We start from the raw sequence: 24,690 nt of genomic DNA on the forward strand, positions 1-24,690 counted from the left end.
TTGAGAGAAAAAATAGTATGTTTTACCTTTATTCTTTTGCTCTGAAAATACTTTTGCTTGACCTTAGAAAGGCACAATACCAAAAACTGCTATCTTTGTACTAGTTTTTTCCCTGGATGTGGACTTGGACATGGGTGATTCCCTTCCGCCTCGCATATTGTGACTGTCCTTAGGCAGCAGCTGGGACTCTTTCAGCTACCAGCTTTGCTTTTCCCTTTCTTAGCTATGGGTTTTGTGTATGCTTTTGTCTCTACCCTGTCACAACAACACAGAGCTGAGGTCAGATTTTACATCTCAATGCTTTCCTCAAACAACTGGATACTGTTTTCCCTCTTGATTCCACGAATTGGTACAATAAACTTTATCAAGCACTGTATAACGATTCCCTTTTAAACAGCAAAATGTTTTTTCTGGCTCTTGTTCATGTTACTCCTGGTGACTCAAAGGTCTGTAAAGTTGCTTCCCCTGCCAGGCTCGCTCTCGGTGGGATGCTTTAGCAGCCTGCAGTTTGGATGCATGCGAACAGACATGTGCTGTTCTCCAAGGCAAGCACCCATTTGTTAGTGTGAGCTGCTCACGCTCTCCTCTCCGCAGGAGCTCTTCCCCATTGAACTTTTGAACCACCGAAGCAAATCGAATCATGTAGCTCTACAAAATGGAAACCGGCATTTGGGCTGCATGAAAGAAGTGTTCCAGCTTCAGCGCAGTTGCTCAGAGAAGCAAAGCCAACAGAGAAACACATTGTCCTGGATGACTAGAGAATAAGGGCCTGTTAAATGAGTTTTGCCCTTCAAGTGTGTAGAATCTTTCTTGTGTCACCTCTTAGGCAAGCCTGTGTATGTAAGACGATGAATTTTTGCAAGGTTCTTCCTGTTTGACTGTGATAGGTGAAATCTGTGGTTGCTGAAACCTGCTAATACGGTTTCCAGGATTGGTGAGAGTCGGAACCAGTGTCAGAAATAATAGCCCTAACTTTATAAAAGCCATACGTACTTTCAGCCTTGTGACAAAGGAATGTACCAGTTCTTACAAATGGGACTCCTCTAGACCTCTCCACTTCCCAGGCTCCGTACACACCACCTCCCCCAAGGCAAAGCGTGTGTGCTGTCCTGCAAGCCAAGTAGCTCTTCTAGATACACCAGGCCATATGTGGGAGCATGGCAAGTAGCAAGAGAGGAGAGCAGGATCTCTGAGCAATGGGCCTGGCAGGCAGGGCATCCCTGGGCTCCCAGGGTAGCTCCTCTCCTCTTCCAGCAGCCCAAGCAGCAGATGTGGCTGAGCAGAGGAGGACAGGAGCAGTGGCAGTGCGCTCAACCACCAACAGCAAGTCCAGCAGCAATGCTGGGCAGAGGTGGTGAGGAGGGATTCAGATGAGCACACTTGAGTCCTGACAGGTCAAGTTCAGTGAAAAATGGGGACAGGGAAAAAAGGTTTTCCTTTAAGCCTGAAAATAATAATTGAAAAAAAAATCAATTGATCTCTTATTGTTGAAACAACTTTTTAAAAATATTGCTAAGAAACTAGCTGCCCTTTGGTGTATGTTTCAGACCTACTGCTTCCCTAAAACAAGTTTCAAAAAACCGCACCCACCCTCAGCAATGCTGCATAACTAGAGTAAATGTTCAGAAAGAAATCTGAACCACAGGCATTTCCACAGCCAAGCTGAATTGCATATCGAAGTAAAGAACGCTTCTTAGCTGGTTTTTGGTGGATTTCTTTTCCAGTAACACATTAGCTCAAATCTTGTGGTGTTTCAGGTCTGTCTTCTTCAGAATAGTGTCCTCAAGCTTGAGAGGACAGCACTGATTCCATTGGGCTCATCTAAAATGCCTTCATCTTTCACGCAAAGATGCTTACAAGCTTACAAAAGAGCAGTGAGTCATTCATATAGGATCATGTTTTTATTCACAGCATAAGTAGAACTGGTGTTCTCTGTTCACAACTCCAGCACTGCTAATAGGCAGGACAAATATAATGGATGTTCTTTATGCCCTGGAAAAAAAAAAGTATTAGCGGGTGATGACACCTCCATAGAGGACAATTAAACTGTCATTCTTAAGTATTAACTTAGCTTTCATGTTTCTTTTCCTTGTTTCCATGTGGAAACAAATCTGAAAGATATTTTTGCACTTCAGCTGGGAGTAGGAAAGGTCAAATGTGTTAAAAGCCCCTCATACGTTAAAGGCACTACAGCTGCAGGTTTGCTCCTTATCCTTAATACTGTGTTAATTAATCCTATTAAGGATGGCACATGATTTATACAAGCTTCGACAAGTGAACATCAGTCTATCTTTTTTGACTGAGAGCATGATTCAGCTAGTCCCTCTTGCACACGCCTGTCTGTAAGAATGCGCTCATCTCGCAGAAATTAGCTCTGATGCATCGCTGAGGTGAGGTATTGGGGCTGCGTCAAACCTATGAAATTAAGCAGAGTTGATTTTAAGTAAAATCAACAGCTTTCACTGCAGCTGGGATTCATATCTTCTGTATTTGGCTTTTTTCTGGTATGTACCCAAGGGCAGCCATCTAGGTGGAGCTGGTCATTAGAGAGGATCCCAAGATGAGGATGGAGTAATGGTGCCTGTCCTACTGCATTGGCTGTAGAGGGAGCTTAGGCAGTTGTTAGACTAAATCTCTAATGTATACATATCTATACATGGCCAGTGAGGCGAATCCTAGCTAAGTCCTGACTCTACTGATCAGCTCGTCAGATGTATAATCAGACCACATGTGTGGTTTTTTTAAAAAAAAAAATAAGAAGAAAAAAGCATATTAAGCAGAGGATATATGGCAGCACAGTATGTGGCCTTTGCTTTTTAACTAGCTCTGTTGATTTCAACTAATTATCAACAACACAAGATTAATCAGCTTTTAATTTTAAATTATTTTAAAATATCTAGATTTAGCACAGAACATTTTAGTCCAGTAAGCAAACATGTTTTAAAACCCCTGAAAGGAGGGATGTTCTGATTTAATGGTTTTTGCACGGCCCTAACTTACTTCACTGTGTTTAAGTAGCGATCTCTATATACTACAAATTTAAAGACAGCATAAAATAAGTGTGTCCTATACCAATATAGCTGCTTAATCATCTTCCTGGTATTACTCTGTTTTTGTACCGAGTGACATTTGGATCTGCAGACCCACTGTGCGTTATAACAAACTAACTGCAGACAAAACAGAAAATACGTGTACTAAAATTTGATACACAGATCAATAAATCATGTGTCCCTTTAAATATAATGAAACTAAAGGCTCATATTGATCTACATCAACTCTGATTAGAGTTGCGTGGTATTCTCTTTTGAAAAAAAAAAAAAAAGAAGAGCTGCTGAGTGGATTGTAGGCATCAGATGTTACATAGCTAGCTCCTATTGCAGTCAGGCAGAGGAGCCAGAACAAGTAGGGAGCCATAGGACGTTACAGCTCCTGTAAAATGGTGTCTGCATGAAAGCTGGGGTTTTACAGTGTATTTTCTACAGCTCAAGTGTTCATTGTACTTTTCATTGGTAAGAAAAAAAAAAAAAAACAAACATAGAAGGGGACCACACCTCTGAGCTGAAGAAATATTGGCATACTTTGCAGTTTATTTAAGGTTTTGATTTTAGGGAAACTTGCTAAGTACACTATAACAGGATCTATGCTGCCAGCATATTCTGAGAAGTAAAATTCTTCCCAAGATAACATCTTCGCTTTCCTGTGACAATTAATTTTTAAAATAAGGTATTTAGATGCTTTGCACACTTACATACTCTAATTTGCTGAAATGTGCTGCTCTTTTTGCCTGTGGATGCTAGCTGTACCTGCTCTCTGCAGCCTTCCTTCAGCCTTCTCTGTGCAGGAGAGGCAGTGTAAGTAAGGCAGCCTCCACCAGCTCAAAAGCCTGTCAAGTGCCAGGATGTTCAGATAGGCAGAAAGTCCAAAATCCTCTTTGGCTTCCTTGGCAGCTTATTAAATCATGCTTCATTTTTATTTGCGACTTCGGCTTGAATGTGATATATATATCCAAATTGTCTGGGTTGGGAACACTTTATCATCAAAACTTGCTATTGGCATGGTGTTATTTTGCCCTTGGCTGTAGGTTTCTGTTTGATTGTCTTCCCAGGGTTTGTGCAAGGTGGTGTTTTCCAAAGTGGTGTTACAAAGAGGACTGTGGAACAGAGAGAAGCCAGTTGTCAGCTGTGTAGGGCACATAACATACCATCCTGTGTGAGAAGGGTCTCTGGAGCTGGGAATGCAGGGCAAAGTGTGAGCCCTGTCTGCAGGCTCAGAGTGCATGCTTGCTAGGGAAATTCTGCAGGCTGCCGTATCCCAAAGTGTCTGCAAATGCCTACATGCGTTTTTCTCCTCAAAATGGTTATCTTGTATTTAAGACAAGGATAGGGACCACTTTCAAAGAATAAACAAAAGCCTGGTGAGAAAAATGGGGAAGGCAGTAGCTGAGCACTATTTTTCTCCCTCTTCATTTGCTCTTTCCTGTAAAGTAACAAACCTTGGGTATGGAAGCGAGTGCTGCTCTGAGCAAGGTACAGCACTACATGTATGACCATAACATAGACCGGGGCACCCCATCAAATATTTTACTATGGCCTCTTCTTGTAATTACCAGCATTCCTCAAAAATTAAAGACTGTACCTCTTCCCCCAGATCAAACTTCTCCAAATTTCTTTTAAGACCTTAAGCAAAGAATATAGAACAGTTCTGTAAGAAGAGACTTGTGGTTAGAAATCAAGTAAATAGCAAAGCAGATCTGGCTACACATTCAGAAACCCCCACTTCCTCCCCTTCAGAAGAAAAAAGCTACCAGAACCAAGCATCTCTCTTGAGCACATTACCTGACCCCGAAGAAGATGAAGTGTTGCTTTCCTCTAGTATTGGGTGAAGTGAGTTGCTACAATAAACTTAGCCTCTCCCTACTTCACCTGTGTGGTTTTCCTCAGGACTTTATCTCACCTCTTCTTCTGGTGTGAATTTGGAGAGACAGACAAATTACTACTACATGTGGTAACCTCACCGCTAGGGCTGTGCCAAGGGCCTTATACTCTCTTTTAGACCTGGTCTGTCAGATAAATTCTTACCATGTTAATCATTAGGCAGTACCATAGCTCAGCTCAAAGTGCGTGCTCTTTTCGGTTATCTGTGGTGCCACCAGTGCATCTTGCTCTCGTTGATTCCAGTGGAAGCTCTAATTTCACATTACGTGTTACCAAGGGTATCAGGTCATCCCTTACGCACAAGCTTTCTACAAGTTAAATTTGTACATTCTTCAAAACGGGAGCAAAAGGCTCACTTCCATGCCATGGCCCAGCAGAACTGCTTTCCTGACAGGGTACAGGCCTGCTGATAAGCATTCGTAAGGATGGAAATTGGTATACATTGGTATATTTTATTGGTTATTTGGAGCTTGAAATGAAGGACCATGCATGAAAGTGGGACACCAGTGGCTAATGCTCCTGACTGACATTTATACAGAAAAACACCTTGGGATTTACTGTAGGAACAGTGTGGGTAGGTCTCTTCTCTGTCCCTGAGAGTAGCTGAGGAATGCTGTACTGTTCATTCACCACATCTTCAGATTTTTCTCATAATCCTCTAAGAAATGTGGGAAAATCAATTAATAAAAGTTGCACTTTAGAAACAGTACCTCTTTCCCTTATCAGAAGGAATTTTATGTGCCCTACCTCCAAACTTACTAGAAAATCCATGCTTTTTTAATGTCACCCATTCTTTGTATTATTATTGAATTCTTTTTTACACTGACTAAGAATTACTGGCTGCTCACAAAAGATTAAGAATCCATATGGATCACTTATCCAAGCTCAAATCTTGTATACAATTAAAATTCTCCTGCAATTTTAGTTATGCTTTGAAATTCAAATGGATTTAAAAGAAAAGCTCCTTAAGGAGATTGCAAGTAGTTAGATATTTTATTGTATCTAAATTGTACATACATGCTTACAGACAGATATGCATAATGTGATAGTGTTTTTTGCCTTATCAGAGTCATAGGTGGATTTAGAAAAGTCCCCAGTTACAAACTAGCAGAAAGTTACACAGGACCTCTCCCTCCCCTGCAGATAAGGTCTGTATTTTAACGTTGTTCTTGACAAATCACAGATACTCAGTGTTTAGTTTAAACTCTGGTACGAAGACTATCTTTCATGTCTAATAGCCTTTAGAGCAGCTCGTCAGGGTGCCACTGAAATGCAATAGGAACTGAGCAGCTAGCTCTTTCAGACCTCTTGGAAAATGCCTGTCCAAATGTGGAGGAGTAAGACAGCTGCAAAAAAAAAGATTAAAAACTTACTTGGGACAACTTTGATGAGCATCTGAACGTGAAGTATTTTTAAGGCCCTCCTTGTCCCAACTCTCCTCCCTCATTCAGCACTAAATGCATCCTCAGCTCTGGAAGAAGTTGCTGTGCTTTAAAAGCCATCATATTTTAATGTATAGAAAAGCTTTTTTTTCCTCTCCCCCTCCACCATAGACAGAAAATTGGAAATGCCAGCAGTCTGAGTCTGTTCAACAGTATAAAAGTTCATAATAATTCCCGAGACAGAATGGTTACTGGCCAGAGAGTAGAAAAGGTAATTAAAGGTGTTTAATAGGTGCATTTATCAAATATTTCTGTGGTTTATCACATAGTTCTACAGTTTATCACAGGAATATCACTTCCAGGCACTCCTGGCTGTATGTAAAAAAATTATGCTATAGCCCTGGCTTTTTTCCACTTGAATGTAATGTTTCATGGGAACAGCAAAATCTGTAGAATTCAGAGATCAAAACTGGATGTTATTTCCAAAATGCCAATGATACACAGAATGCTGTCATGGAAACCTTTCTTACAGAGCCCTTAGTGTAATTGGCAATTATCCCACACTATACTGCAGAAATATTCATCTATTACCACACCAGACTATATAGTCTATAAATTGTAGTCACAGTAATAATACAAATTTTCATCGCATGATACTGTTTTTTGTGGACAAATAGTGCAGTCTGCTTTTCATGCCTGAATATCTGTTCATACATTGCAAAGCTAAGTGGGATCAGATGGATTTTGTTCCCTTAAGTGAACTGGGATTTCCTCTTTCCTTTGCAACCCGTGTTAATATCAAAAGATACTGTGGTTTCATTAATGCTTTTTAGCTTGCTTCTGACATGGGGTACAACTTCCACTTGTCCATGTCCCATCAAACTGAACATTTCATTGCTACTCACATGTGGTTTTGTTTATCTTTCATAAAATCCTTGTGGTTAATAGTTACATTTCCTGAAGTCATGTATCTTTTTCCAGATCATAAATAGAGATACTGTACCAAATTTCCAGACAATAAGTCAAGCGATAATTTCTTGTCTTTATCAAGTGCAAAGTATAGGCAGATTCATCCATTGCAAAGATATAACATGACAGTCATATTTAGACTAAGTGTGAGAGGCAGATGTAGCAGAGGGGGTTTATATGAAAAATGAGGTGAAGTTTTGCATTTACATAACAAAAGCATTTATATTGTGTCAGATTCATTTCCAAGCCTCATGCCTCAGAGAAAATCCAAATTCTTGAATGAGAGGCCATAAAGCTGTTCAGATAGGCAAGCTATGAGAATCCAGGTATCAGCTTCCTTTGGATTTGGATTTCCTATATTTAACTGGAGGGGACAAAAAAATTCAGGCATGTATCACACTGTGATTTTAGTTGTATCTTCAGTTTTCAGGTGGAATACAAAAGCTAAATCAGGAAAGCTGAATCATGGCATTTGGAATTTATTACATGGAAGAAGGAGGGAAATCATTGATATTTTCTTGGTTTGGGTTTACATTGTTCCCAGTAGCTGATTCCTGCAGTGTGTAAGTGAAATTTTTTCTGTGCCCTATGCCTTTCAGTGCAGGTGGTTTAGTGCCTAAAAGGCACCAATAAATATTTACACAGATTGCACTAACAAGAAGGTATGTTAAAAACAAACCCAGAAACCATCAAAATTTGCATGATGGAAATATAGTGATTGATAAATATCTTATCATAAACATGATAAAAGAAAATTAGAAAGATATATGCTTCTTTATGCCCATATAGGCACTGGACTTAATTTCCTTTCCCCTTACAGGAACTGTATCTTTTGAAACAGTCACAGGAAATGCTAGAAGTCATTCTAATCTAAAACCTTAATAAGATTGTCTTTTATTGTAGGTCTACCTCTAAATTAAAAGCCAAGAGAATGTCAAATATCTCCTTTCTCATGCTGCTTGTTTGCAATCCTTACAAATTGTCATATAAATTAGCCAGTTTGGTGTAGGACTTTCCTAGGTCTCAGTGCACAGTAAATAAAATTACAAGAAAATAATCAGATGGGCTACACAAAACCAATGATCATAGAAGATCCTAGCACAAATAAAGAGCTGTCAGAAATCAGTTCTGTGTAAGAATAAAGAACTAAGAGTAGCAGATAATAGGCTTGGGAAATTTCACAGAAGTTGATGGTGCTTGTAGCATTGTGTGGTATCAACTTTGCTCTGTGGTCTCTTATAAAAGATTGTCACAACACCACAGCAGGGACAGCGAGGGAGATGGCATCTGTGTGTTGTGCGGTAGTGGGAAACACAACAAAACCTACTTTTCACTTTGGTTTTTTAGTCTGACATATCATTTGTGATGGCCTCTTCCCTGTCTACCAGATCTGTGTTTCCGGTGAGTGAATGCTACTAAGTTTTATGGCAAAGATGTTAGGATGTAAGTTTCCTTTCGGTTTTCTATACAGGTTAGGCTAAGTAAATCTTGAGAAAAAGAAAACTCTTAATGTACTTTCAGGTTGAATAGACATGTCTGCTGTGTTCTTACACCATGCTGCATTGCTTACTCCCCAGCAAAAACCATTTTTGATTACTCAGCTTGAAAGATCTCTCTATACTGACTGACCACTGACCCAGTTCTCAACTTCTGTTTTAGTTATGTTGTGATAGTTGCAACAAAATGACATTAAAAACAAATTGGAGTAAGTTGTATGAGTTTTCTCTGCCAGATTTTGGGGGGCTTTCCTCATTGTATCGAAGAGAATATTCATCCTACCTGACTTAAATATGTACATGGGGGGTGTATTGGGAAAGAAAGTCTCTTTCTCAGACCTTTCCCGCCCCCCCCTAAAGAAAGAGATTCCAAGTAAGAGTTTCTGACTTTCTAGTCAATATTTAAATTGTTCAGAAGCTCCAGTAATTTTTGAAAGAAGTCTTCTGCCTTCTGCTTTCATTTCCTCCCTTTTAATAGGAAACTATTTGTTCCTGCATCTGAAAGTGAAGAAAAGTACACTTCATTAAGCCTGCAATTGTTAAGAACTCAGAAGTGTAGATTGATTAGCAAATACTCTACAATAGCTCTTATAATGGAGAGCTTTAAATAAATGGGTTTTAAACTATTCTTACAGTTTCTAGTGCTTTTTATACAGTCTAAACATGCTGTGTACACTATTCTTTGACTCTGCTGTGTTCCTGGAGGGGAATGAATCGGAATATTCTGAATGCCTTATGTAACGTATTTAGAGAACTTTTTTGTTTGTATCTTTGTTTGAATTTCTTGGACGGAATTAATTAATGGCAAAGTATAAAGGCCAACTTTGAAACCCTAGCTGACTTATACACTAGAGCTCAATTTGTATTCTACATCAAGGATATGTTTGGATTTGAAAGAAGGACACCATTATCAAAAAGATTTCTGTAGATGGCTCTGTTCTTCAGAGCGCCATCTCTTTGCCACAGAAGTGTGATTTTAACATTTGGGTAATTCAAAAGGAAATTGATTTTTTGATCACAGTACATATTTAATTCCATATTAAAAATTAAATGCAGAACAGGAAATAGTAACTGATTTGGGATAGGAAAAAGTGCAAAGGTTAGAGTTGTTTAAAACAATGTTAATTTCAGAGGAAAAGTAGAAAAAAACACAGTCTGTAGCCTGCACTTTTATGGTCCTGTAGAAATCTGATGGTGTAACTGCTTTTAGGAAAGGGAAAGATTCTTTTTCTTTTCATATCCATATTTGCATTGAAATTTTGTAACTATATTCCTTTGTACAATAGCACACAACTGCAGTAATATGTAAAGATTAGTTTGTCAGTGCGTATAAATTTTTCTATCTTCATTGAAGACAGTGGAATAAAGATGATACACATCAGTTTGAAAGAGTATGATCAGCTGATCACTGCAGCAACGGGGAGGTCGGCAGGAGAATCCCACCTTTTGTCTTTGCGGAAAAGGGGTTATTGATGAAATGCCATGTTCTGTTTTACAGAAAAATAAAGCACTATCTTACAGTAAGCATGTGTGCTTTGCCCCTTTGCCTGCTCCGTTGGAGAGCAGATGGAGGTCCCACTTGCACACCTACGCTTTCATAGATTTCAGGTTCTACACTGAGGAAGGGCTTTCCTTGAAGGCAAAGCAACTCTACCGAAGTGATAACAGAGAAAATGAAAAAACCATAATCTGGGTCTGTAACACATACACCAGCTTCTGTTAAAGCTACTAGAATTTCCCCAGAGTATACAGTAGGAGCCACGGTAGCTCTCTGCCTGTATGTTGTGGGGCCCAGGGGAAGTTTGACATCCAGCATTTGTAGGAGACTAGACCAGTACCCGTGTTACAGGTATAGGAGGTAGACTGCTCAACAGAGAAGGCCAGAGGGTTTCAAGTCCTTGTGTTAAGTTCAGGAAGTACAGGGGAATTTCTTCTAGTTTGGAGATCTCAAAGCTTGGAGAGGGCCAACCTTGCTGATTTTTTTTCTGATCGATTTCTTGAATTCTCAGGCCTTGAAGTTTGTGTAGTCACTCAAATCTGTGCAGTCAGCATAATGCTCTTGTAGCTCATATATATAGTGCCTAGCAGTAGGGTATTAAGACTTCTAGATAGATGAAAGATCTTGTTATGTTTTCCATGATTATCCTCCCTGTCAAAGAGAGATTAGACAGGAAGGAGTAGAGTGTTGATAACATCTTTAATGTTTTTGAATATGTTCAGGGTAGAGAGGATTCTTTTCTGGTTTTAAAATATTTTTCCCCTCGCACTAGGAACTTGCTTTTTTCCTTCTCAAACTTTATGTATTTCCTGCCTCATTTATTTATCTCTGTGGCATCTTGGCATGGTTCCGAGAAATGTTAAACACTGTCCAGTCTGTGTCTTTAGAAACAGTGGAGCATTAAAGACAATTTTGTAGCATCAAACTCCAAGCAAGAATATTTATCACAGTCCCATCGTATTACCTTGTCTTATTTTGCTGATACCAGCGAACATCCATATTCCTACAAGAGACAGGGAATTAGGATACAGACAGTAGCCAATGCACAGAAAGTAGCCCAGCTTCTCTGGCCTATTTGATACTGGGCGGTCATGGATTTCCTCCAGAGCTGTCAAGAGCACTGTGGACAAGCCCGTGTTTATCCTCCTGCAGTACAATGTGAGCAGTGGCACAGAAAGGCTGCTGGGATCCTGCCAGAGGGCCCCACAAAGGCAGTCAGATCACCTCCCTGCAATGCAAATATGATGACAGTGGTGGCAGGGGAAGCCTGGTTGAGCAGCCTCCTCCTCCTCTCCCCTGTTCAACCTCCCCAGTTCTGCTGCTGGGAGAATATATGCACTGAGAGGGAAGGTCACCAGGAGTGCTGACTGCAAAGGGATTTTGGGAAGCAGGCTGCCTTCAGAGCTCAAAGCTCATACCTGCCTGACTTTGGGATGGGACTAGGAGCAACCCAGGTGCCTTATGGATCCTTCACTTCAGGTGCCTTTGATGTTTGTCTAGTGGCCAGAGTGGGAAGGACCGTTCCCCGCACGAGGCCCCAGCACAGCTTCCAACAAAACCTCTCTTCTTTGTGCCTGAGTGAGGGGACTGGTGGGAGCTGGGGGAGGAGCGCCAGGAGGGCAGTGTGGAGCCCTCTGCGAAGGGAAGGGCCCACGGAGAAGTTGCTATCTCCAGCGTGAGTGGGGGCAGCTCCTCAAGCAAGGATCCCAGCCGGTCACCCTGTGTGCAAGGTACGGCACTCCTGGGGCAGAGGGAGACTGGAAAGAGGGAGGAAAGGGAACTAGAAAAGAGCTGAGCAATTAGGAGAGGAAGATGACCGAGAGAGAGAAACCAGGATGGAGGGGCTTGGAAGAACATGACCCACTGCCCGAAGGGAACATTCTCCTGCAGATTCAGTGAGAAGCTCAGATATGTGGAAAGTAGGAAATGCTGAAGGATGAAGTAATTTTAGAATTAATGGTTTGATGCAATTCTGAGTGTGCAATGGCTGAGGGATTTGCATGGGAACACCCATGTTATACAGGCAAACCTGATGTGCATTTTTCTTTAAATTTTTATTCTGCTTACATTAAGTATTTTGCCTGGTTCCCACATGGCTCTGGAGTTTAACAACATGAAATTGTATTCTTCTACATTGCTGATCTTCTCCTAAGCCATGAAGTTGGAAAATTGTTTAAAAAAACTTTAAAAACCAAAAGCTTCCCTTCCTGAAATCAGCAAGTAAGGGATACATGGCACCTCAGTCTATCAGGTTTCCCATCTGTTGAAAAGTTTATGGCTGCTTCCATGAAATGAATACATTTATTTATTTTTGCATGAGGGGAGTACCTGTATGTGATTCAGCTATAAGATATAAGAGATGGTGTACTCTTCTGAAGGGATGGTTAGACCTGCTCTTTAGCATGTGACAAAGCTCAAATATGGTTTGTTCTCTCAGACTTGAATGCCTTCGGATCCCAGCTGCTCAAGGATAAAGGTTGTCTTGTTTGTATGTTGCTTGTTTTGTGACTGGAGTTTTATTTATTTGTATATGTGCAGAATGCTCCATTCTCCTGGGTGGGATATCAGACTATTGATTTTGACACCTAGTTTCAGGCATAGGTGCTCTGGCTGTGCGGCTGAAGTGTCTTTGTTTCAAGTCCCCTTAGGATTGTAAAACCCAGTGGAGCAGTGCTTCATTGCAAAATGAAGAGACAATAGTACTTGGCTTTATAAATTTCTCAATGCCCCACACTCTATGTCAAATTCCTGCATATAACCTTCAGTTTTCATAATTCTCACGTGGTTCAGCATACTTGGATTTACTGATATTTATTTTTCATTTAAATTCTTATTGGAAAGCTAATTATGTAGGGTGTTAAGTTCCAGCTGTCCTTATTTTGGTACAAGATTGTTTATTGCTTGATGAAGAAAACTTGTCCAAAATAACACTGTATATGTCATGGCAGAGTACTTTCTATACAAAATGTTATTTTACAGTATTTCCCTATCAACATGTCTCCTAAGACTTGCCTGGCGCTTGGAAGGCACACTGGAGACAGCTGGCCAGTACAGCCATGGCTTAAGCCTCATCCTGTCACTATCAAACACACAAAACACCGTATGCAGGATAGGAGCTTTATCATGGACTGGCTACAAACCAGACTTAAGTCACTAGGTAGCATCTCCTCGAAGAAAGGAATCAGAGCTGGGAACAGCAGATATAATGATGCATATCAGCCATCTCTGAGCAATGTGTGGGTGTACTCATTCAGGCTGATGGGGCTCTCCCATGTCCTTGGGACACTGGAAACACCTTGGGAGAGAACAAGTAGTAGATTCATCCCACAAATTCTTTACAGTCCAGCCAGGCTGGTGATGGCTGCATGAGGCCCTTCTTCCACCTCTTTGGTAGATACAAATGAGACAGCTTACAATACAGCCTGGGCCTCCAGCTGGAAGAGAAGTGGTGACTTCTTGGAGTGGTTGGGCTCCCTACTCCTCTGTCCTTTCTGGGGCTGGCCCATCCCCGTGAGCTCTTCACTTCTCTCAGGCAGTAGGCTGAACCCAGACTGGCAGTAAAAGAATCATACCCACCTCTGCCATAGTCTGTCTTGGCTGCCTGCTGCTAAAATCAGTCTGCTGATACCTCACTTTCTAGAGCAACATTTCAGAATCTTCATTTTCATTCAGAAGGTGCAGTTTTATGTTTTGGGTTTTGGTGTAATGGAATGTTGCAGTTTGATATTTCTCTACAGATCTTTAAGCTTTCAGGCTTAAGAGATAGGGTGGAGAATGTATTTTCCTTTTTTGTGTTTATGACAATAACTGTGAATGTAAATAGCTATGTTAATGAAGCTTATTGAAAGTATTTTATTAGGGAATGTGCCAATCCTTAACTTTTCAGGAAGAAAGAGTAAATAGCCCTCCTTATATTTGCATGTGAAACTACAAAACTTAATTTCCTATGTATATAAGAGCATTTTTGTTTATCGTAGTAGACAAAGCACTTGAATAAGTCATTTTAGTTCAAAGTAGCACTGTCATTTAGTACTGTAATTTTTTTCTTCCACTGCCTTACATTCCCAATTCTTTCATAAAAGACAGCATATGATTTTGTGAATGTCAAACTGAAAATATGGGTGATGTTCTGTGGGTAGAATCCTCATTTTGGAAGTTGGTTTGGAAAGTGGATAAGCACCATTACTAATGAATGGAAAATTTTCTTTACCTGAGTAGCCATCTAGTTTTACTAGTGGCTTGATAGGACATTTTGTTGCATTTGTTTTAGAATTTCTCAGCGTTAAAAAGCGGTTTAACTCTGTGCTTCACGTACGTACATGCTAGCAGCAAGATACTAGTGGACAATGTAGAAATAAATAAAAATGAGGAATTGATTAACTCAGGGCATTTTCATAGGTCCTGAAAATAAATATAGGTTTACATCACCTTATTAAATCTAGTGTGTTCATTTTCAGTGAAATGGACTAAAAGATCAAGCCAAGTGTTATAGTATATGTTTTGAGTTTGCTCCAGTTCTGTTTGTTGCTATTTGCATCTGTAAATCAACCTTTCTAAAGCTTCACAGACATAATCTCTTTAAAATCTCACTAGCTTTGGCTCTTCAAAATGATGATGTTTTAGTTGATGTCATGATAATTTTTTAGTATAGAGGCCTTTCTTCTAAGGGAACATATATGCCATAAATACAGAATATGGGGCTCTGGGAGTTATTCCAAGTTAGTAGTTGTGTAGGGATGACACTTGGAAGAGCAGCGGTGGTGGACTGACGTGCAGAGAAAAGGCCTTTGAAGAAGGTGGAGGAAGATGAGTAGGCACGCTCCTCACAGAGAGAGATGTCATGGCAAAATAAAAACAGAACATGACTAGAAGACAGAAACCTAAAACCAGATTTTTATATTTTTCTTTACTAGTAGAAGAAATTAGTAATTCTTTGCTTAAGGGTTGTAAGAGATCCACAGAAGGAAACCTCATGGCAAGAAATAGTTGCTGAAAGGTACCCCACTGAGGTCTAACGCCGTTTTTATCTATAACATTGTCTTTGTTGTTAACTCCAATGGTTATGAAATGTATCAAATTCATGTGAAACAGAAACAATTCCCTTCATCCTAAAACACTAATTTTAATATCCTTCCTATTTGTAACAGCAACAAAAATATGTTGGAAATAAATTTTTCCCTTTTATGGAGGCACATACATACATAACCCATAGAAACCAAGTCTTACGTTAACAGAAACTGTCCCGTGCACTTGACAACAGCAGGCCTGTGTCTTTTCCTTTGAGTCAGCTGAGAAAAAGCGTAATGTTGAGCACTGCACTGGTCTTTCTCTGGATAATTCAAAGTGTAAATTATTTCACTATTATTTCAGTTACCCCATACACTAGATTTCAAGAAATCAGTTTTAGGTATACAGTATTTAAGCACCCATGAAGACCTGCTGACATTTGTTGGGATTACACATAAAATCCTGTTGTGGGTGCAGAGAATACTCAGCTTCTTCCTCCAAAAGGCTAGTCATATCATCACATATGATGAGATATTTATTGAGTACAATGTTAACAGCTACCATATTGCTGTACTCCCACGTTGACGCAAATGTTGGCAAAAACTACTGTGCCAGCTGCCCACTTATACACTCCAGTTGCACCTTTGCTATTCCTCAAATCTACAAATTGCCATTCTCATCCAATTAATGCTCAAACACTGGGGGTTTTTTTCTGCCTCACATATTTAGCAGATTTCTGTTAGAAAATAAAAGATGAAGATGGGTGCACAGGACCTGTCAAACCAGAGCAAAGCCGGCGAAGTCAAGATGGTTTTGATGCCAGAAAATGCCCTGGAGTGGTCTGTGGGAGTATTATGAGAGAACCAAGGATTAGTGCAGAGATTGAGGAGATTAAACCTTAATTAAAATGAGCACTTGTATACAGTACATATGGCAGACAACTATTCCTACAGCTGTAATGGCGCAGAAGACTTCCTGCAGTTACACAGGTCCTACCTCTCATGCTCCCAAGGAGTAGGTTTCTGCAGTGGCTGCTGGAGGACACATTGTTTGGGTCAGTGTAGAAACATGCAGCTACAGAAGACTCCCCATAGCATGGCGCTTCCCTGTAACAAGATCAGGTGACTTCCATAATCAGCATTTGTATCTAAACGGCACACGCAGTTTTTACCCTCCTGCTCATAGACTGCGCTGTTCCAGCCCATGATGGTGTATTTACTATCAAGCCAAAGCATGGGAGCTGCGCTGCCCTCCTGAGTGCATGGAATTGCAGATGATGATCATTTCTGATAACTTTTTATCTTTAGCAGTTATTTATCTCCGATTTAAGATAGTCTCTGCCTGCGGACCTCCAAAATATGCTACAAGGGCCTATCAAAGACTTGAATTTGTATCCCTTTTTACTTCTGAGTATGTTTACATGATTTTCTGATGGAGTTATATTTCTTATGCTTAAAAAGCAAAAACAATCAATTTAATTTGGTGCATGCTATTTCTATGGTTGCATAATCATTTTTCTCTGTCCATGAAGCTTTATTTTCATTATCAGGAGGAATTTTATACTCTGTAGACTTAAGATGAGCAAGAGGCATGTAAAGACCATACTGTTGTGGTGGTGATTGTCAAAATGAGAGGAAAAAAAGTGAAGCTTTTGATGTATAGCCTTTCAGAACTTAGTGGCCACTGCAATATTTTGAAACACAGAATATCAAAACATATCTAAATTGCACACCAACAACTTTCCAAAATATGAGCAGTACTGTTCTTGTCTGCAGTTAGTGTACTAATAGGGGTTTTCCTGCTGCTTGAATGCTTTCAAAACTTCTGATGTTACAATCCACTGCTATCCAATGTTTTATTAATCTTAGTAGGACTTTTACTGGAGATACGAAATATAAGTAGGCCGAAATTAATCTTCTCAGCAGTTCTTGCTGTACACTTGTGGCTGTGTGGAACTATTTACTCTTAAGGAGAAACCTGAAGGTTCTCTACATTGCAGTGGTCTTCACCAGTACTCCCCTCTGATCCTCGTCGGTGTTCTGCGGTAATGCTATTTTAGGGACATGTTTGATAGTTTAGAAGCAATGTCTAGAAATAGACATCCACATGGGCATCTCTTAAAGCAGTGGGGCTTCTGCTGCTCAGTCTCTCTGATAACTTCATTCCTTTACTTTATTCAGGGGTTGCTTGAATATAAAACATTCCTCCACATCATTGCCAAATTATTTGTTTATAGTTACAAGGCATATTATGTTTAAATAAAGTGTCATAACAGGTATAAACTAATTATTTGAATCAACATTGAAATACGGTACTGTCAAGTTCCAAGTGTCATTTTAAGATGTCTTGTAGTGAAAATCCTTCTGTGCTGTTCTACTGAGGCTGCTTGGGCTGGATCCTTTGATTTTAATCCCTGCATGGAAGTCAGTGAACTTCCTTCATGCTATCTCTCTGAGAAGAAAGAACATAATCTCTGTCTTAGGGACTTCTTAAGAGATATTTTACCCATACACTTTTCCTTACCTTCTATTCCTTACTTTGCAAATATATAGGTGTTGTATATAAATTAAAAAAAAACATTTCTGTAGCATATGCGATGTTATTAGGTGAATGAATAAAAAAGACAACTTGGCAAAAGAGGGTTGAGAGGGGGAGAAGGAAAACCATTACTTCAGTGCAGAAGGAAAAGCAAAAAGTTTGAAGAAGCAGACAAAAACTTACTTTAGAATTCCAATAAGCAACATTAGTGACTTTTAAAATAATGATGTCTGCTGGGGCATGTATAGAAAACAGCTAAGAAATCTCAGCTGTCTGGTGACTGCCAAATGATACTGCTCTGTAACCACTGCCTCCAACACAAATAGCTCAGCTACATTTAAGTATCTTTACTGGAGGCAATCAGTCACATATGGAACAGATCAGTTATAAATAAAAGTCTGCCATTCATATACATTCAGTTATTTCGGCAACTAAGCTATATTTGTGTCCAAAAGAAATATTTGGGTAACTGAATGTCTCCCTCGTAGAAAGAGTAGAGAAAAAAGAAAAGCACACATTGTTAGCATAGGTGAAGAAATAATTGGAATTCAGTGCCTGGATGCATTTAATCTCCAGAACCAAAGCGTTGCCACCCTGTGCAACCTTTTGAAAGACATTGGCGCCTTAGGCTTAAGTACCTAATGTCACAGTGAATGAAGAGATCCAAACAGCCGACTTACTGCTTATGATGGGAAACAACACAGCAAGCAGAAGGAAGAGGAGCACTGTAAGAATATTATAAAAAGTTTCCGGAATAGTTTAAAGAAAATAGTTAATAGAAAAGATATTTTTGAGCAGAAGGTTAGCTTCTTGAAATTCCCCATGTCTTTGTGTTTCTCAGTGTGACAATAACAAAATGCTTTAAAAACATCAATTTTTTTTTGCTATCAATGTCTGTTTCACAAAGAACAGTTGTTTCAGAAACTTCAAGTCACATAGGTATCTGCACACTGTAGGTTACCAGCTCTCCAGAACTGTTTCAAGGAGCCTGTCTAAGAACTCAGTTGCATATATAGCACCAGTGAGACACACAGATTTACTTGCTGGGCATGGGACAGCAAAGCAGGAGACTTCCAGTGCTGGTGTGTGCAACAACAGCACCAAGCAACAGGCCCAGACAGCTCAGTAGAGCTAAAGCCATCAGCAGCTGTGGCAACAGGTCTACTAGCATTTAGCAATTCAGTAAGAAACATGGGAAAATTTCATTTTCTTAACTGACTGAATCTAGTCAGATGATTAGTATGTCATTACTGTCTTTCGTCCATGAAACAAGAACAGTATATCTTCCCCTAGGTTTTGGGTTTTGTTTTCTTTTCCTCCTTACTTTCCCTCTTCTTGGACATTCTCTCTACCTTACATTTCAGAGTTATTCTGCAGTGCTTAAGAGAAGACAGGTGCAAGTCCTGTGTTTGAATTTTTTTCTGCCTGTGATATTTCGTTGTAAATGAAGCCAGTGTTAGCAGCTTTAACCTTTGTTATTCCTTGAGTTTGGCCTTGATCTTACTGCCAAGGAAATACACATCAACCAATATTTTGCATTTTAAGGAAAAAATGCAAACCAAAAAAAAAAATGGACAAGCTTTTGGTAAAATATGCATGTTTAGGCTGCGTTTTCCGTTTGAGAGGCTGATAAATTCCAGCATGAAAAACATTTTAACGTTAACGAATTTCAGAATTACAGTTTTTTGAATAGAAAACAAACCCCCGGATATGAGCCCTTTTGTTTATAACTAGTCTAGCAATAGGGAAGAGGTGAAATTTCCTTAGTTGCCTGTATCTTTAAGAATCCAACCTTTACCAAAGCATTATTCCAAATCCTTCATTGATTAATATGCATAATGATTTCTGTTTCTGTGAGTCTCATCACCAGCAAGTTTGTTCATTAGAATGTATATGAAGGACAAACATAGAAGGAACAGAACACAGTTGAACTGAATTCATAAAAAAGTTTGAGCAAATGCTGGTGGATTTTTTTTTTTCAGTATTTTCTCAGCTCTCTTAAGAATCAATTCAAATCTTATCTAAAAGCAGTGAAAATCGTCCATCACTTATTAAGTTTTGTGAATCTGTGAGCCCTCTATACCTCATGCTCAGAAGTAAAGACAGGACAGACCCTCTCCTTATTTTGACCTTTATTCCATAGGTATGAAACTTGTTGAGATATTCTCACATTACTACAAACAGCCTCCACCCATTAACACTGTTAATCTCTCTGGTATGTTCAGGTCTTGCATGTGTTGGCTTTCTTCCATTTTATCTGAGCACAATGTTCTTAAAGCTTGCAGTATGACCCATGATATAGCAAAGGAAGTTAAATAAAGGAACAGAGCAGACAGTAATAAATATGAATGAAAAGGACAAAAGGGCCTCTCTGCATTTTCCATCCATTCTGCTACTCTTCCATCTTTTCCTTTATCTTTTACATTCTCCTCTCTCTGCCATCAAGATTTTAAACATGTTAAGTCATCCCCTCTCTCTTTCTCTATATAAGCATGAGTTATCAAGAATAAGCAATAATGAATGAATGCACACTTCCTTAGAAGCAACAAGCAACACACTTAGGGCAGGAGCTGCTGATGCAGCACATGAGGAGACAGAATGTAGCATGGCACGGTTTCATAAACCAGCATGCAAAACATGTCAGGCTGTGTGTCACCACATGGTAGCTGGTAAGGAATAACAATGTGTTTTTCTCCAACCTGAACCTGACCCAGGAACAACCCACCTGCAATCTCTAGGCCCTAGTTTTTGGAGCTTTTTCTTCGTTTTATCTAGGATTCAGGTTTTTTTAATCTAGGATTAAATCTTACTTGCTTAGTTGCCTCCTGTTTCATTCAATGAACATCTGGTTGGCTAAATACCAGGTAGTGGGTTTTCCACATGGGATTCTGTGGTAAAGTGCAGATCTTCTTTAAGGTTCTTATGTATACGTAAAAAACAGTGAATTTTATTTCTGTTGGCTTTTTATTAGCTTTGGATATTCAGAAAAGACTTTCAAGATGGCAATACCTATGCTGAGCTCCAGACCCCCTGCTGTTTTGCCATTCAGGTTCTGCTCTTTACGTGTTTTCTTTCTCAGTCCTTACATAAGGATTACATAAAAGAAGACTCTAGTCTCCAAAATCATTTACCATATTAAATAGCAACTACCATCAATGGATCTTTATCAGCCGCCTGGAGCAGAAAGGAGACACATGGCTGTACATTTGGAAACCAGTTGTTTACAGTACTCATCAATGCTGGCTGCCAGTCATGGGCAGATGTCATCAACAGTCATTATGCAGCTCTGAAAATAGAATCAAGCTTGACCTGGACAGGTCCTCAAACAATTGATAAACTGCCTTTGAATGACGGAAATGTGTGAAGTCCAGTCTCTCCATCAGCCTTCTGCTGCTCAGGGATCCTGCAGACCCAAAGCTGTGGTAGTGCGGGCAGAGGGTACTCACTTGGGGTGTATGTGTCAGGTGCTCGGCCAGGATGTACATGTCAAGCTGAAGTCTCCACATTCCTAAGAGTAATGGTTTCTCTGTGCCCCTGATCTGTCCTCATGGAGAGAAGCATGACCAGCATGTGCCTGCTGATCCCTGCAGCAGTGCCATGCCATCCCTGGAAATGGCAACTAGTATTTGCCCCTTGTTCTTCCTTTTTCTCTTTTCTATCAGAAACCACTGATAAGCAAAGAGTGAGCAGGAGAAAGCACTTTGGGGAGAAGAAGGGCAAAGAGCTTTTGAGAGCACCTCTGCCATGTGTGTGCTTCTTTGGCTGTCCCATCCACTGTGCTGTGCCCTGGGAAGGGAAGAAACAGCATCAGAATGCAGAGGGGCTCCTGTGCCTCTGTCTTGCCCACTTTCCCAAACCATGTGAACTCGGCATCAAGAGCTGGTGTCATGGCTTTGGCAACATTCCTGCAATTGTGTTGTGTGGAGAGGTACAGCCTTCCATGGTCTCATATCCATATGTTTTCCCAAACCTGGCTTCCTCTGCTTAGCTCTCCCAAGAGGGTAAAGAATACAGAGTGGCTTCCTTACGCCTTCCTTCCCCTGCCCCCACACCAGGCCCAAGAGGAACACTGCCTTCTCCCTTTCTTTCAGAAGTGCTGGTGAGCACAGGCTGTTGCAGTCCACCGCTTACAATGCCTTCGCATCAGCAGTGGTCAGCTGCTCCCGTGCTCCTGTTTGCTTGCTGACGTGTGGCACAGGGCACGAGAGAAAAACAATGTTATGCTTCTGAAATGAGGCACAGCAAGTGTTGTGTGCCCACAGCTCCAGCCCAGCCTGCCAGTGTTTGTCTGCTCTTTAGTTAGAAGGCAGAACATTATAAGTGACTTAGTTGCTCCCCTGTGCAAACCCCTCTGATCTCCAGCAGGCCTGGAAGACATGATTTAAGGCTGTAAGAAATGTGTTGCTTAGCCTTTTTGGAAGTGCACAGCTAGTGTTCATGTGATAATGTCATCTTTGAAATATAAGAGTGCTTTGTAAAGGTTACCAATACCGCGGAATGTAATGACAGGAAAAAATAATTTTTAAGATATGTCTCTGCAAGAATGATTCTCTGTTTGTTAGAAATAGCCAGCAGTCCTCCCACAACAGAAGAGGGCTGGATATCTCTGCGATTTGCTTCGCCTCCTTTACAGTCTCTAGAAGGGTGCATGCAGAGGGGTTTCTCTACTTGTTTGTTTACTTTCTCAAAACAAGAAAGATACCACAGCAATAACCTTTTGGCAAAAATAACGTTGCGCTGAATCTAAGATTTTTATGAGCTGTATAGCAGAACATACTGTTATGCTTTATCTGTGCAGGGAGTGATCTCTTTATTTAGCAGTAGTTTCAGCAACAGAAATGTTTCTGGCTACAGTTTTTGTGCTTTTCGAAGCATTCTCCTCCTTTTTGGTTGTTCTTGAAGTTGTGACATGAGATCAGGGAAGCTTAAGAGCTTAAGTGACTTCTTAGCGTACCATCATTTCAAGATGAATAAGCGTTCATGAAGACAGCCTGTGGGAAGGGAACTGATGTACTGTTTGAATGCCCTGACTTTATAATTCATACAAAACTCTCTCGGCAGGAGTGTGCCCAGTGCTGAAAACTTTGCCTTTGGGTTCAGATGCATCAAGCAGTAATAAGACTCCATGGCTAGCTGAGGGGGAGGAAGAGGACAAAACAATTTAAAAGCAATAAAAGAAGATACCCATGATCATTGTTGTAGCAAATCTTTTGCTCCTGCAGCCTGTGGAACCACCACATAATAGGTTGGAGAACTGACCCTGCTCTCAGTTGCCTGCCTTGCAGCTGCGTGCAGGGTTGCAACCTCAGTTTGGGAACGACTGGCTCAAGGAGAGGCAGCTGGGTGCTCTGCTCAGCTCTGTTTTGAGATGAGCAATTTTCTGTTGAGGTTAGCAAGAGTTTGACAGTACAAGGAGTTGAGACCACCATCCCTAGAGAGGGTGGAGAAATCCAAAATAAGAAGATATGGGTAAGACCATGCGCTCTCTCTAAAACTGGTTGCATGATCTATATGGATATATTTGTCAATTTGTCAAAGTGGTTTTTCCCAGCAAGATACAAGAAGAAGGTTTTACTCCAAGATGAATTCAAAGTTTGCATGAAGTTTGCATAATATTTCCATTTAGACAGTGCTGTCAGGCAGTCATTTTAATGAGTACTGAAAATCCCAGACTAACTGTAGTCTAATCCCGCCACTTGCTTCTGTTTCTGTGTTGACACCCCTGGCACCTCCCAGGCATTTGCCTTCTGCAACAAAACAGCTGCACACTGGGAGTGAGCATCTTTGTCCAAAGTGTCTGCTATTTAATAATGCTTGCTGATAACAACAGTTCTCATAAGTTCTAGATGGCACTATTTCAAATAGTGAAGCACTATGCACCAAAATAAAACCAAGACTCGGATATCTTGATTTTTCCCCATGTTAACCATCATATTCATTGTGTATGTTTTCAGATAATTTTTTGTAACATTAAGAAGGTAGTTTTGAACTACCTGATGAGAGGAGTGGGGGACCAACCACTGCTGTCACAGCTGGGCTTCCCAATTTGTGTCTCATTTGTCAGTAAGCATCCCTTATCCCTCCTAAGCATGGGAAGAAGCCCTGAAAACATCTTGGAGCAACTTCCCGTGTTTTCTTGCTGAATTATTTGCTGTCACTTTTTTATCAGACATCACTGCTCCTGTACTGGAAGCAGGAATGTTTGCTTGTAATTCAGGTAGAAGCTAGTCAAGTGCATTTTTGCTGTTTGTGATAGCCCTGTTATTAATTCCTGAGAGCATAAGACTTAGTGGTCAGGCTATAGATAGCCTATGGGTCTGATAGCTGCTAATCCTATTAACCCTTGGACTTAGCTTGATTTATACTTCATTTGTCGTCATGTCCCCCCCCCCCCCCCTAGTTTATAGTGATGTATTCAGCTTTAAGAAAGAATAAACCACAGGGTGGATGGTACAAAAATGGTTGTGAAGCATTTTTGCTCAGACCTCAAACTCTCTGCAGACAACGGGGAATTTGAACGTAATTTAATGCAAGTGGCACTCATTTATATTGTACTATTAGGCAAATATGAATAGTCCTTGGTTGCCACTAAAGCATTTCAGTTTTCCATCTCTCCTTAGGCTCACTCTGTGCCATATAGACCTTTTCTGAATAATTTTTATGAATGTTTACACACATGTAGCAATAAGTTTCTATAGTTCTTATTATCAATGAACGTTCAGCTCTGCTCCAAAAATACACACAGGTTTCAGTACTGTCTTAATACCATGGCTAATTCATTCCCAGCAGGAGCTGTTTAGTGGTATACACAGAAATTAAGACAGGGTATGTGCTCCGTTTTTGTATGACATTAGCTATATCACTGT

General features: G+C 40.3%; 1 protein-coding gene across 3 annotated transcripts in view; it reads left to right on the plus strand.

Annotated features, from left to right (window-relative positions):
- Positions 1 to 24,690, plus strand: part of PHYHIPL (phytanoyl-CoA 2-hydroxylase interacting protein like) — a 79,615-nt gene that overhangs the window by 9,377 nt on the left and 45,548 nt on the right. The window contains exon 1 of one of the 3 annotated variants that reach the window (XM_027785897.2): positions 8,554 to 8,686. The exons of 1 other annotated variant lie outside the window; for it this stretch is intronic. The gene's annotated coding sequence lies outside the window, so the exon portion shown is untranslated. Of the gene's footprint in view, positions 1 to 8,553; positions 8,687 to 11,550; positions 12,010 to 24,690 lie in introns of those variants that run through there. One more of the 3 variants, XM_027785896.2, reaches the window with a different exon arrangement.

Source organism: Falco peregrinus, chromosome 1 (assembly GCF_023634155.1).
Source record: "Falco peregrinus isolate bFalPer1 chromosome 1, bFalPer1.pri, whole genome shotgun sequence".
NCBI lineage: Eukaryota > Metazoa > Chordata > Aves > Falconiformes > Falconidae > Falco > Falco peregrinus.